At 45.7% G+C, this 12061-nt stretch overlaps 1 long non-coding RNA gene across 1 annotated transcript; it reads right to left on the reverse strand.

Annotated features, from left to right (window-relative positions):
• Positions 1-4940: 4940 nt before the first annotated feature.
• Positions 4941-7166, reverse strand: LOC147856711 (uncharacterized). The gene is made up of 3 exons (XR_015530638.1): positions 6891-7166; positions 6587-6610; positions 4941-5019 (listed from the first exon to the last, which is right to left on the reverse strand). It is a non-coding gene; the product is annotated as an uncharacterized LOC147856711 (long non-coding RNA).
• Positions 7167-12061: the final 4895 nt, after the last annotated feature.

Consider the following 12061-nt stretch of genomic DNA (forward strand, 5'->3'; position numbering starts at 1 on the left):
GAAAACCCCAAACTAGGGTAAAAAACCACGACAGCCCACAAGCTGCAAACTATCACTATGTTAGAATGTACAACAGTGAGTTCACAGAGGCAACGACCTCGTGCTCACGATCTTCGCCACAGGTATTAGAGATTAGGTACTAAAGTAAGCATAAAATAAGGATATATCAATGATAGATCTAGAAAGAATAGAGAGAAAAGAGAGAAAGAAGGGTGTCGATCCACCCAACCACCCCCGAGCGAAGGGATCGAGACAGACTCGAGCCTCGATCGGCGTCCCATACCACCGCCTTGGCGTCGAGTCGTACCTGGATGATAGCGCGCTTGCTACAAGAGTCGTTCCACTCACGGACAGAGTCTCGACGTAGTCAATGCATGATCAAATGAGGGTAGCTAGGCCTCTTATTTATAGTAATTCTCAAGGCCCCCAGCCATGTTCACACTTGGCCTCATGGGTTGTCTCAATCCCGAGGATTAAAAGTAATCCTCCCCTTCTTTAGACTCTTTGTTTAACCCTCACACTTATCCACGTGTATAGAATACTACGACAATTCTCACCACGGGATATTATATGGTCATGCCCGTAACATACTCCCCCTCTTTAAAACATTGCACTCTTGCAATGGAAAGTTAGGAAAGTTAGTTGTTAGAGTCGTTTCGCGTTCCCATGTGGCATCTTTGATTGATTTATCCATCCATTTTATTTTAAATTCTCGGATTTCCTTAGTACGTAATTTTTTTGTTTTAACATCAAGAATTCTTTCTGGTACATGTGGTTTAGAAGATAAATCTTCAGAAGTAACCAGAGTTTCAGTTGTAACTGTATTGTCGCCAGAACCTAGAAGTTCTTTTAGACGACTTACATAAAAGACTGGATGGATTCCAACACCATCGGGAAGAGCGAGACGATAGGCTGATGATCCAATGCGTTTGAGGACTGTAAAAGGTCCACAAAACCGTGGGGCTAACTTAGCGCACTTACCCGTAGACAATGTCTTAGAATTGTGAGGTACACGTAAAAATACCTTCTGTCCAGGGCTGAATACACGAGGTTGCCTATGATGATCGGCATAAAAACGGCTCTATCCTGAGCTGTTTTTATATTATCCCGTGCAATATGCAACATATCTTGCATATCCCGAAGAAAGTTTTGCGTACTTCGCAACTCATCATGATGTATATTAACATCAATCGGGGCTCGTGGCTGAAATCCATACATCAACATAAAAGGACTATATCCCGTCGACGTATGCTTGGAGCTGTTATAAGCAAACTCCAAAATTGGGAGGTAACGTTCCCATTTTGTTGGTTTTGCACCAACGTATGCTCGAAGCATGTCCTCAATAATTTGATTTACTCGTTCTGTCTGTCCATCGGATTGAGGATGATCCGTGGAGCTCATGCTCAACGTAGTTTCTAACTTCTTAAAGACTTGCGTCCAGAAGTCACTAGTAAACTTTGGATCTCGGTCACTCACGATATCCATCGGTAACCCGTAAAAACGAAATAACTCATCAACGAATTGGTAAGCCAATTCAGGAGCTGTTACCGTGGTTTTAGTAGCAATAAATCTGGCCATTTTAGTTAGTCTGTCAACCACAACCCATATGGCATCATGAACTTTTTGGGTGCGAGGAAGGCTAACAATAAAATCCATGGATATACTTTCCCACTTATTATTGGGAATGTCCAAGGGATGTAAAAGTCCTGCGGCTTTAAGTCGCTCGGCTTTGTTAACCTGACATTGGTGACATTTAGTCACATAGCTATGTATGTCAGGACGCATCTTAGGCCAATAAAATTGAGTGGAGATGAGAACGAGTGTACGATGTATTCCAGGGTGCCCTGCTGAGGGTGCATCATGGCATTCAAAAAGAATTCTCTTTTTGACCTCAGGCAAATCTGGAACACAAACCTTCCCATTACGGTAGAGCAGACCGTTAGCAATGTGGAAGTATTCCTTCGAGGGTGTGGTGGTGTCTGTTCCAGACTCGACTCTTGCCCAATATTTTGCAAAATAATTGTCATCAGGATACTTTCCTCGAAGGTGATCATAAAGATCTGATGTTATTTCAGTGAAGCTAAGCATGTTAACTTCACGGATGCGACTTAGTGCATCAGCGACAGTATTCATGGAACCTTTACGATATCGTATGGAAAAATCAAAGTCCTGGATGAGATCAGCCCATCGTGCCTTACGACCTTTCAGGTCTTGTTGGTCACAAAAATATTTCAAGGACTCGTGGTCCGTAGTTACCACAAAGCGATTTCCATAAAGATAATGGCGCCATGTTTTGAGCGCATGTATAACCGCAAATAATTCCTTTTCTTGAACGGTATACCGACATTGAGCAGAATCAAGTTTCTTACTCTCGAATGCTATTGGTTTACCATCTTGATACAAGACATCACCTATAGCATAATCGCTTGCGTCGGTTTCAACCTCAAAAGGTTTTGAAGGATCGGGTAAAAGAAGTGAAGGAGCCTTGCATACCAAGTCCTTGAGTTCCTTAAAGGCGAGGTCTAGTGTAGCATTCCACACAATAGGTTTTGTAGACTTACGCGTTTGACCTTTTAGAAGATCAGTAAACGGCGTCGTCAATTGTGAGTAATTACGAAGAGATTTTCGTAAAAATCCGACAAAACCAAGGAATGATCGAACTTCTCGAATATTCCGAAGAGTGGGCCAAAGCTTGATTTTCTCGATGCGAGAAGGATCAATTTCAACTCCTCGTTCGGTTATGAGATGTCCAAGATAAGTAATTGATTTCTTGAAGAACTCACATTTTGAGATCTTCGCGTAAAATTGTTTGTCACGCAATATTTGTAAAACAAAGCGGACATGTCTAGCATGTTCTTGCAATGTACGGCTATAAACTAAAATATCATCTTAGAAGATAACGACAAATTTTCCAAGTTGTTCTCGGAAAATGTCATTCATTTCTTGTTGAAATGTAGCCGGAGCATTGGTCAAACCAAAAGGCATAACCAAAAACTCATAATGGCCGTAGCGCGTACGAAATGCTGTTTTAGGAACATCGTCCTCACTTATTCGTATTTGATGGTAGCCAGTACGGAGATCAAGTTTCGTAAAATACCGAGCTCCCTGGAGACGGTCAATTAGATCGTCAGCCCGGGGCAATGGGTACGAATTCTTGATCGTCACTTTATTCAAGCGTCGGTAATTAATACACATACGCCATGTGCCCTCTTTCTTTTTAACCAAGAGAACTGGTGCACCCCATGGAGATTTACTATAACGTATATAACCCATTCGTAAATAGTCCTTAAGTTGCTTAGCTACCTCATCCTCTTCAGATCGACTTAGGCGATACAGAGGTATACTAATGGGTGCAACGCCAGGTACAATATCTATACGATGGTCTATATTACGTTTAGGAGGTAAACCATCGGGTAGTTCACTCGGAAAAACATCACGAAAATCGTTTACGATTTCATCAAGTTGTTTTTGTTCAAAATATGTTAATTGACCCGAGACATTATCGATATTGTAAACGTGAATGTCCGGATCAAGTACACAATAAAATAACGTAGAACAAGACAACTCGGATATTGATGGACACGAGGAAACAATCGAGAGGGATTGTTTTTTTACACATTGAATAAAATGCGTACAATCGTTGAGTACAAAAGAAATGGAATGGCGAACCCAATCAATAAATAAAGAAGAGCTTTTATTATAAAACCAGGGATAACCCAGTATTACATCGGTGGTACTAAGATTCATTACATGGAAGTCTACTTCCTCTATATAGGTATCAATAGAAATTCCTAAAGAATGAATCGCCCCGTTGATGTGTTGTACTCTTCCATCAGCCAAGTGCACCGTGTAGGTGTGATCACTTACGGTGGGTTGGATTCCCCATATCTGTACCAAACGATCATTCACAAAATTGTGTGAGCTTCCCGAATCAAATAAAAATTGTACGGGAGATCCATTGATATACCCGTTTGCACGTAGTAAATCATTGGGACCCAATACATAATGAGGGAAAGAACATTGACAATTACTCAAATGATGTGTATAGACCTGAAGGACATTAGGAATCTGACCTTTATGGTCTGTAGCTTTAGGTTTGGCGTCGTGCTCTTTTCGTTGGAGCTTACGACATTGCTCTTTTGTATGACCCTTCTTTTTGCAGAATACGCAAAAAGGATGTTGTCGCTTATAATCGCGATCCATGAATTCGTTGGGTGTCTTGCGTTTCCCAACGAATTGCGACTGCTTAGTCCCGGGCGCTTCGTTGGGTTTGTTATGGTCCTTCTTCGAAGTGCGTTGATAGCGAAGAACTATCTCAACGGCCTCTTCGAAGGATTTTGGATCCTTATCGTGCACTATCCAGTGATAGTCCGAATTGGGGATGCCATTGACAAAACAAGCTATTAACCAATTGTCCCCTTCTAGACCCGATTTTTGGATTTGGGTTCTAGCATGGTGGACAAGTCTTCTAGCGAGGAAAACTTCCTGCTAGAGAGGTTCATTAAAGCTTGTGCTGCCTCGGTTCGAGAGGGAGGTTGTAGAAATTGACCCTTGAAAACTGTGACAAAGTCTGTCCAGGTCTCGGGCAATCTCCCCAAAGTTCGGAGCCCACGCCACCAAGCGGCGGCCTTACCCCCTAGTTCTCGGCCGACATATGCAATCTTCGTACTATCTGGCGTGGGATAGAGCTCAAAATGAGACTCCCATCGGCCCAGCCACGTGCAGATTGCTTCTTCGGTTCTTTCCTTTTTATCTCCCGTAAATGGCTTTACGACAAATGATGGTTCACCCTGACGCTCATCAGGTCTATTAATCTCATTTTGGAGACTAATGACTCGTGCCTCGAGAGCACTTTGAGATTGCCGAAATTCGGTCAACTGCTGCGCGGTTGAACTTAGGAAATGTTGTACTTGTAAAATATACGCCTCAATGGACATTGGCCCAGGAGGATTTCCTTGAGTTCTTTCCGCTTGAGCGGAGGGCATCGGGTCGTTATTCTGAGCCATTGAATGATTATTTCTGGCAAAGAAATAAGATAAGGTCAGACAAATAGTCATAACATCTTGTCGTGGTGTAAACATATCATGGGCAAACATTAATCGATATCATGATCTCACGTCAATACCCCTCTAGACGTATGAGATGAGGTTCAAGATCAGGTTACTATGGTAACACAGAGGTGTTTTAAAAACCATGGGGGTGACAAATGAATGCCTTTCCCTGATCTCTATATCGATTTTTTTCATGGCGGCTCCCCGAGGCTCAACCATGTATGTTCGCGTCATGAATAGTTTATACACGAAAAAAATGTTAACAATAACTATGTTTCTGTGCCCACATATGTGGTTTCGGCTCTTTAAGTCCTATTACGAGGACCCCGAAGTGCACTTAGACCTAAAGTCTAAACATGTATTATAGTCATATGTATCAACGATGTTATATGGTCTTGGTCATATTTGAACTCGAGACCTCGAGAACAAATGCATTAAACATTTGAGCCAACCAAGTAGATTGCGCATCTTGAATGTTTAATGTTTGAGGCGTATTCGAGATATGCGAGGCATTTGCCCCTATATGTTTTTTGTTTAAAAGAAACATATAGGTCAAGTGGCCTTATTTCTCCCTCATTTATTACCCACTATGGTTGTACGCTACCTAACCTCAAGCCTCGTAATTACGATGGCATATGCCAAAGTGTAACCTAATGGTCAAGCCGAATGAGCCCTTGTGTCTTCGTAGGCTCATGTGGCCCATCACATGGTCACGTCATTACGAATGCCACTCGTAAGAACGAGCTCATGGTGGCATCGTATCCATGTAACGAGGGGAGATGTTGGATACGTGTGTCATTAGAGCGACCCTACTTGATGTGGATCAAGCCGGACGTATTCAACATCATTTTGGCTATACGAGGTTCGTTACGTAACGAAATATCAAAGTGACCAACGGGAATTTCAACAATAAAAATTGTTGATAAAAGGGATGGTGACAACGCCATTCTCACAAAAATGTGAGGACGGCCACCAAAATCCTCTCCCCAATTAGGAAAACATTTGATATGAATCACGTAATCTAAAATATACACATATGTCAATATATCACATATATACGATCAGAGACGTATATAAGTGACCACATATGCGTATACTAAATGAATCGTTTTTTTTATATAGCCAACAATGATGTATTCGGGATACGTAATCGAGGCATATTCCTCTACGCACACGAAACATCCGAAAATAAGGTTAAGCGTAATTCGCAATTGAGGTATTGACCTCTTACGCATAGTAAATCCAACGCATATCATTTCGAACGAATCGATGTATTGACCTCGTACGCGAACGTAACATATGTTCGTGAACGTAATACGCAATTGAGGTAGTAACCTCGTACGCATACGACACTCATCACATAAGATTTATATGTCAAACGAGGTATTGACCTCGTGGACATATGTAAACGTTTAAGATAACCAATTAAATACCACGTCAACATCATTGAATATATGAAAAAAAAACTACATATTAAGTATACACATGTATAGAAGGGAGAAGAAAAATTAGATAAAAAATTAAGGAAAATTTACCGAAGTTCTTTCGCTAATCCTTGTCTGCATGAAGGCGACCGCACAACGATCAATCGCCATCCCACGCGAAGACAAAAAGAAAACCAAAAGAAACGTTAGTACATAGGCTCTGATACCAAATATTAGAGATTAGGTACTAAAGTAAGCATAAAATAAGGATATATCAATGATAGATCTAGAAAGAATAGAGAGAAAAGAGAGAAAGAAGGGTGTCGATCCACCCAACCACCCCCGAGCGAAGGGATCGAGACAGACTCGAGCCTCGATCGGCGTCCCATACCACCGCCTTGGCGTCGAGTCGTACCTGGATGATAGCGCGCTTGCTACAAGAGTCGTTCCACTCACGGACAGAGTCTCGACGTAGTCAATGCATGATCAAATGAGGGTAGCTAGGCCTCTTATTTATAGTAATTCTCAAGGCCCCCAGCCATGTTCACACTTGGCCTCATGGGTTGTCTCAATCCCGAGGATTAAAAGTAATCCTCCCCTTCTTTAGACTCTTTGTTTAACCCTCACACTTATCCACGTGTATAGAATACTACGACAATTCTCACCACGGGATATTATATGGTCATGCCCGTAACAACAGGCGTCGGTTACAACAGAGGCAACGACCTCTTCTCTCTCTCTCTCTCTCTCTCTCTCTCTCTCTCTCTCTCTCTCTCTCTCTCTGTACACAGTTACGCGCTCTCTCACTCCTTGCACCAACAAGAATGACAACAACAACTATACACACACAATAAGTTTGCCCTAAGTCATATTTATACTAATATGACTTTTCGGCTATTTACAAATATAGCCTCAATGGACTCTCAGAAACATATTTACAAATATGTCTCTTCATCCGGTGAGCATTCCTCACCGGGTCTGCACCATCCGGCTCTCCGTAGCCGGGTACTCCTCATCCGGTCTTCACCGGGTCTGCACCATCCGGCTCTCCGTAGCCGGGTACTCCCCATTCGGTCTTCACCGGGTCTGCACCATCCGGCTCTCCGTAGCTGAGTACTCCTCATCCAGTTTCGGCCTCGGTCGAGTTTGTTCATCGGCACTGTTCTTCTCCCTTCCCATCCGGAGGGACCTATCTCCCAACATTATGTTGTCACAATAGATCAGAATCGGGGTCGGTACCTCGATCCGTAGGTCTTGCAACAGTCGCCGAAGCCAAATGGCTTCACAGGTGGCAACGGTAGCGCCCCGATACTCAGCCTTAGTGCTCGACAACCGTTTCTCATCAGCACCAACCGTTGGTGCTGATTTCATCGAGTTCGGGTCCGGTGATGACCAGATCATCAACATACAACAAGATGCAAACCGGACCATCCGGACCTTGCCGAATGAACAACGAAGAGTCGGACTTGGAGGCCGCAAACCCCATCTTACGCAACCGGTGCGTGATCTTCGCATTCCAAGCTCGAGGGGCTTGCTTCAGGCCATAAAGTGACTTCTTGAGTCGGCATATCGCCGACTTGTTCATCTCCGTCTAGAAACCGGGGGGTTGTATCATAAAGACCTCTTCTTCATGATCTCCTTGAAGAAATGCATTCTTCACATCCATCTGGTGAAGATGCCACCCCCTTGCCACAACAACCGCCAGCACCACACGAACCATCTTCATCTTCGCTATTGGAGCGAAGGTCTCGTCATAGTCGATTCCGTGGGTCTGTGTGTATCCCTTCGCCATTAACCGGGCCTTGTACCGGTTAACTGAACCGTCAACGTTGTACTTTACCTTGTATACCCACTTGCATCCAATCGGTTTACTGTGACGGGGAGGGTCAACCAGGTCCCATGTATCGTTGGCATCAAGTGCTCGCATCTCTTCTTCCATAGCGGCACGCCAATGTGCGTCCTTTGCCGCTTTTGCGTAGCTCTCTGACACACGCACTTCCGCCACCTTGGTCATGTACGCATATTCATGCGCCATGTACTCATTGTACCCGTACCGCTTAATAGGTTCCTTCTGGCGGGTTGACCGGCGTAACCCACCGTTACCCGGTTTGAGGCCCTTCTTGGCCGGTTCGGTCTTTGGTGCCGAAGAACCGTCATTTTCCTTTCCGGAGTCGGATCCGCTCTTATCCGACTCATCATTACCAGTTTCATAATCCAACATCTTCTTCTTCCCCTTCTCTTTGCACATGAATCGTCTCATCGGTTCCTTGCGCGGGGAGAGCACGGCAGAGTCTTCATTACTTGCCGGTTCCTCATCCGACTGGTCGGATTGACCCAGTCTCTCGTTCGGCCCACTCAACCAAAATGATTCCAGACTCTCTTCTTCAGTCCCAGATTCATCATCTTCTATCTGGACCGGTTCAGGCTCACTAGTCTCCTCCTCCGGTATCGGGTCGGGGTCAGAAGTCGAAGCTGGTAAGGCATACCATGATGCCATCTCATCAAACTCAACATCGCGGCTAAATCGGACCTGCTTCGTCCGGGGGTTATAACACTTATACCCCTTTTGCTCATGTGAGTAGCCGACGAGGATGCACTTCTCCGATTTTGCATCCACCTTCCTCCGCTTCTCATCCGGCACATGCACATAAGCTATGCTGCCGAAAATCCGAAGGTGTCTCAAATTCGGCTTGCGTTTGAAATACAGCTCATGCGCAGACACCTTGTCACTGATTTGGTTTTGGATGTAGACGGTCGTCCGGACCGCCTCCGCCCAATAGAAATGGGGCATGCTCTTCTCTTCCAGCATTGCCCTTGCCGCGTCGACAAGCGACCGGTTCTTCCTTTCGGCCACACCATTTTGCTTCAGTGTGTATCTGCAGTTGAACTCTCTCCGAATTCCTGTTTGCTGCAGATAACTGTTGAATTGGCCGGAAAAATATTCTTTTCCGCCATCTGACCGCAGACACTTGATCTTCCTCTTTGATTCCCGTTCCACCATGCTCTAGAGGGTCCGGAAACAGTCGAAGACTTCGTTCTTCCGTTCAATGAGGTAGATCCATGCGTGCCGGCTATAGTCGTCGATGAAGGAGACGAAGTATCGACTCCCACCAAGACTCACGTTCTGTGTCGGTCCCCATACATCCGAATGAATAAGGTCGAGCTTGTTACGGCTATGGTTTTGTTCGGCGGGGACTGGAAGCCGGTGTTGCTTCCGAGTTGGCAGGCTTCACATACTTGGGCCTTCAAGCCACTAAACTTCGGCAAACCGAAAACAACTTGTTTCGTCTGCAAGTCTTAAAGCCTTCAGTAATTGACGTGGTCGATCCGCTTGTGCCACAAGTCGATGTCCGAATCGACCTTCTGTCCTTTGGCGAACAAGGCAGTGCCGACGTCATTGGTGTCGAGGATGAATATCCTCCCATCTCTGCGCCCTTGCGCGATAATCTGGCCCTCCTCCTCGATGAAGCACCTGAGGTGCGTAAACCGCACCTGCATTCCCTGGTCGACGATCTACCCGACCGACACCAGGTTCTTCGTGATAGTCGGAACGTGTAATACGTTCATCAGCTTCCCCCTCTGTCCAACGTGGCTCAGGGGAATTTCTCTGACATGCACGATTGGGTGAGGAGTGTTGTCACCGGTTTCGACAACTCCCGGTTCTTCCGGTTTCTCCAAGAAGGAGAACCACTCTTTGTGGTTCGTCGTGTGATTTGACGCACTGGAATCAACGTACCACACTTCCTCCGATTTGGAAGTGGTCTTCTTCATCGAGTTAGCCTCGTGTTTCATCACCAAGGTTGGCCCCTTACCGTTCTTCCCGGTTCCGGATCCTTTCGATCCTTGCGCGTAGTGCGAGCTTTGCCGGTTCTCCCAACCGGTTTTGTCGGATCCAGATCTATGCGAATCGGCACGCTTCTTCCAACACTCGCTTTCTCTATGGCCCTTTTTGCCACAGTACCAGCATTCCATGGTAGATTTGTCTTGCCGGCCTCCGGCTCCACCTTGCTCCCCCTGCTTGTGGAAGTCCCGAAACTGCTGTCGGCACAGTCTCTGTGCCATCGGTCTTGCCCTTGCCGGCCGCCTCCATTGCGTGCCAACCCGCCTCGTCCACCACGCCCACGAGGCCGATCCGCCTTCGTGTATAGCATCCGCCTGTCGGTGGGTGCACTTGTTGACGCACCGGCGTGGTTCTCCTCTACAAGGAGCATCGACTGTAAGTCGAAAAATGACGGTGTATTCTCCCTCGTACATATAGCTGTCTGGAAAGCTCAGAACTTAGAAGTCAGGCCCCCAAGATAGACCTGTACCATCTCGTCTTCCTCTACCATGACATTGATAGAGGAAAGTGAGTCACAAATCTCTTTGATTCGGGCCGTGTAATCAGCCACCGACATGTCCTTCTGTCGGACATTGCTCAACTCCTATCGGAGTTGCAGCTTCCGAGTTGTAGTGCTTGCGGCGAACACCTTCTTTAGGTTTCCCCAAGCCTCTTTCAACGTCTTGGCATCTCGGACGTGGCTCAGCAGCTGGTCTCCGACACTAGACGCAAAGCAGTACATCACTCTGCTTGTCAATTGTTCCCACACCGGGAAGTCCTTGTGTGCTGCATCAGGTGTTGTGTCGTTAGCTCCGACGACATAGCTCCAGTAACCATGCCCAAGCAGGTACTAGTGCATCTTGTATGACCAAGATGCGTAGTTGGATTTGTCGAGCTTCTCCATCGGAAGCGAGCTAGCCATTCCTCTATCCATTGTTTTTTTTTTCTCTCTTTTGTTCTTTACAAAGGTTAGGTTTTCTTCTTGCGAAAGCGAATGTCAGCTGCAGAGGTTCTCAACCCTCGCGCTCTGATACCATGTAAAAACAAATAGCGTGCGGAAGCAATAAGAAACAGAAAACAGAGAACGAGTTTAATGGAGAGCTTAACAGTACGCGGGAGAGACAGAGAGAGCAGAGCAAGAATCTCTATTCAAAAATTATATCAACACTCTGTACATTGTATGTGTTCAGCGAACACTTTTATACAAGTCCATACGGACTGACAGAAGTACGGTGTACTTCAATGCTCACTCGAGCGTTTGACACTAACTACGAGAGTAATAACTCCCTAGTAGTCTAGCTACTACTAGGCTTCTGGTTACTAATGGATCCGGCTAACCGGCTCCCTAGCTCACCAGCTCTTTTGCTCACCGGGTGCTCACCGACTCACCGATCCGTCTCGCTCACCGGCTCAGGCTTATCCAGCCGATCCGGCTCCAATTGAGCTTGCCGCTCAACACTCCCCCTCAAGCTCAACTTGAGGTCCGGTCGTAGTGTCAACGTCTGTGGCAACCGGTCCTTCTGCCCGGCTCCTTCTGGCGTCACTCCGCCTTGCTCCGGACCTCACATAAGAAGGGGTGATGCAATCAGTTTGTATGTTGGGCCGAAGGTGATCAAAGCATATACCAAAAGGTAAATTTCTCCCACGGGTACTATCAAGGTTGTTAAGTGATGTTGGGCATATTTTCCTTGGACCCTTCTTCGAAAATACCAACCAACAACAACACAACAAAGAAACTAGTAAAGAGCCTAATGTGCATGATGTAA

Source organism: Azolla caroliniana, unplaced genomic scaffold, assembly GCF_043228905.1.
Source record: "Azolla caroliniana isolate FFs.n. ecotype wild unplaced genomic scaffold, voAzoCaro1.0.p SCAF_12, whole genome shotgun sequence".
Classification (NCBI taxonomy): Eukaryota; Viridiplantae; Streptophyta; class Polypodiopsida; order Salviniales; family Salviniaceae; genus Azolla; species Azolla caroliniana.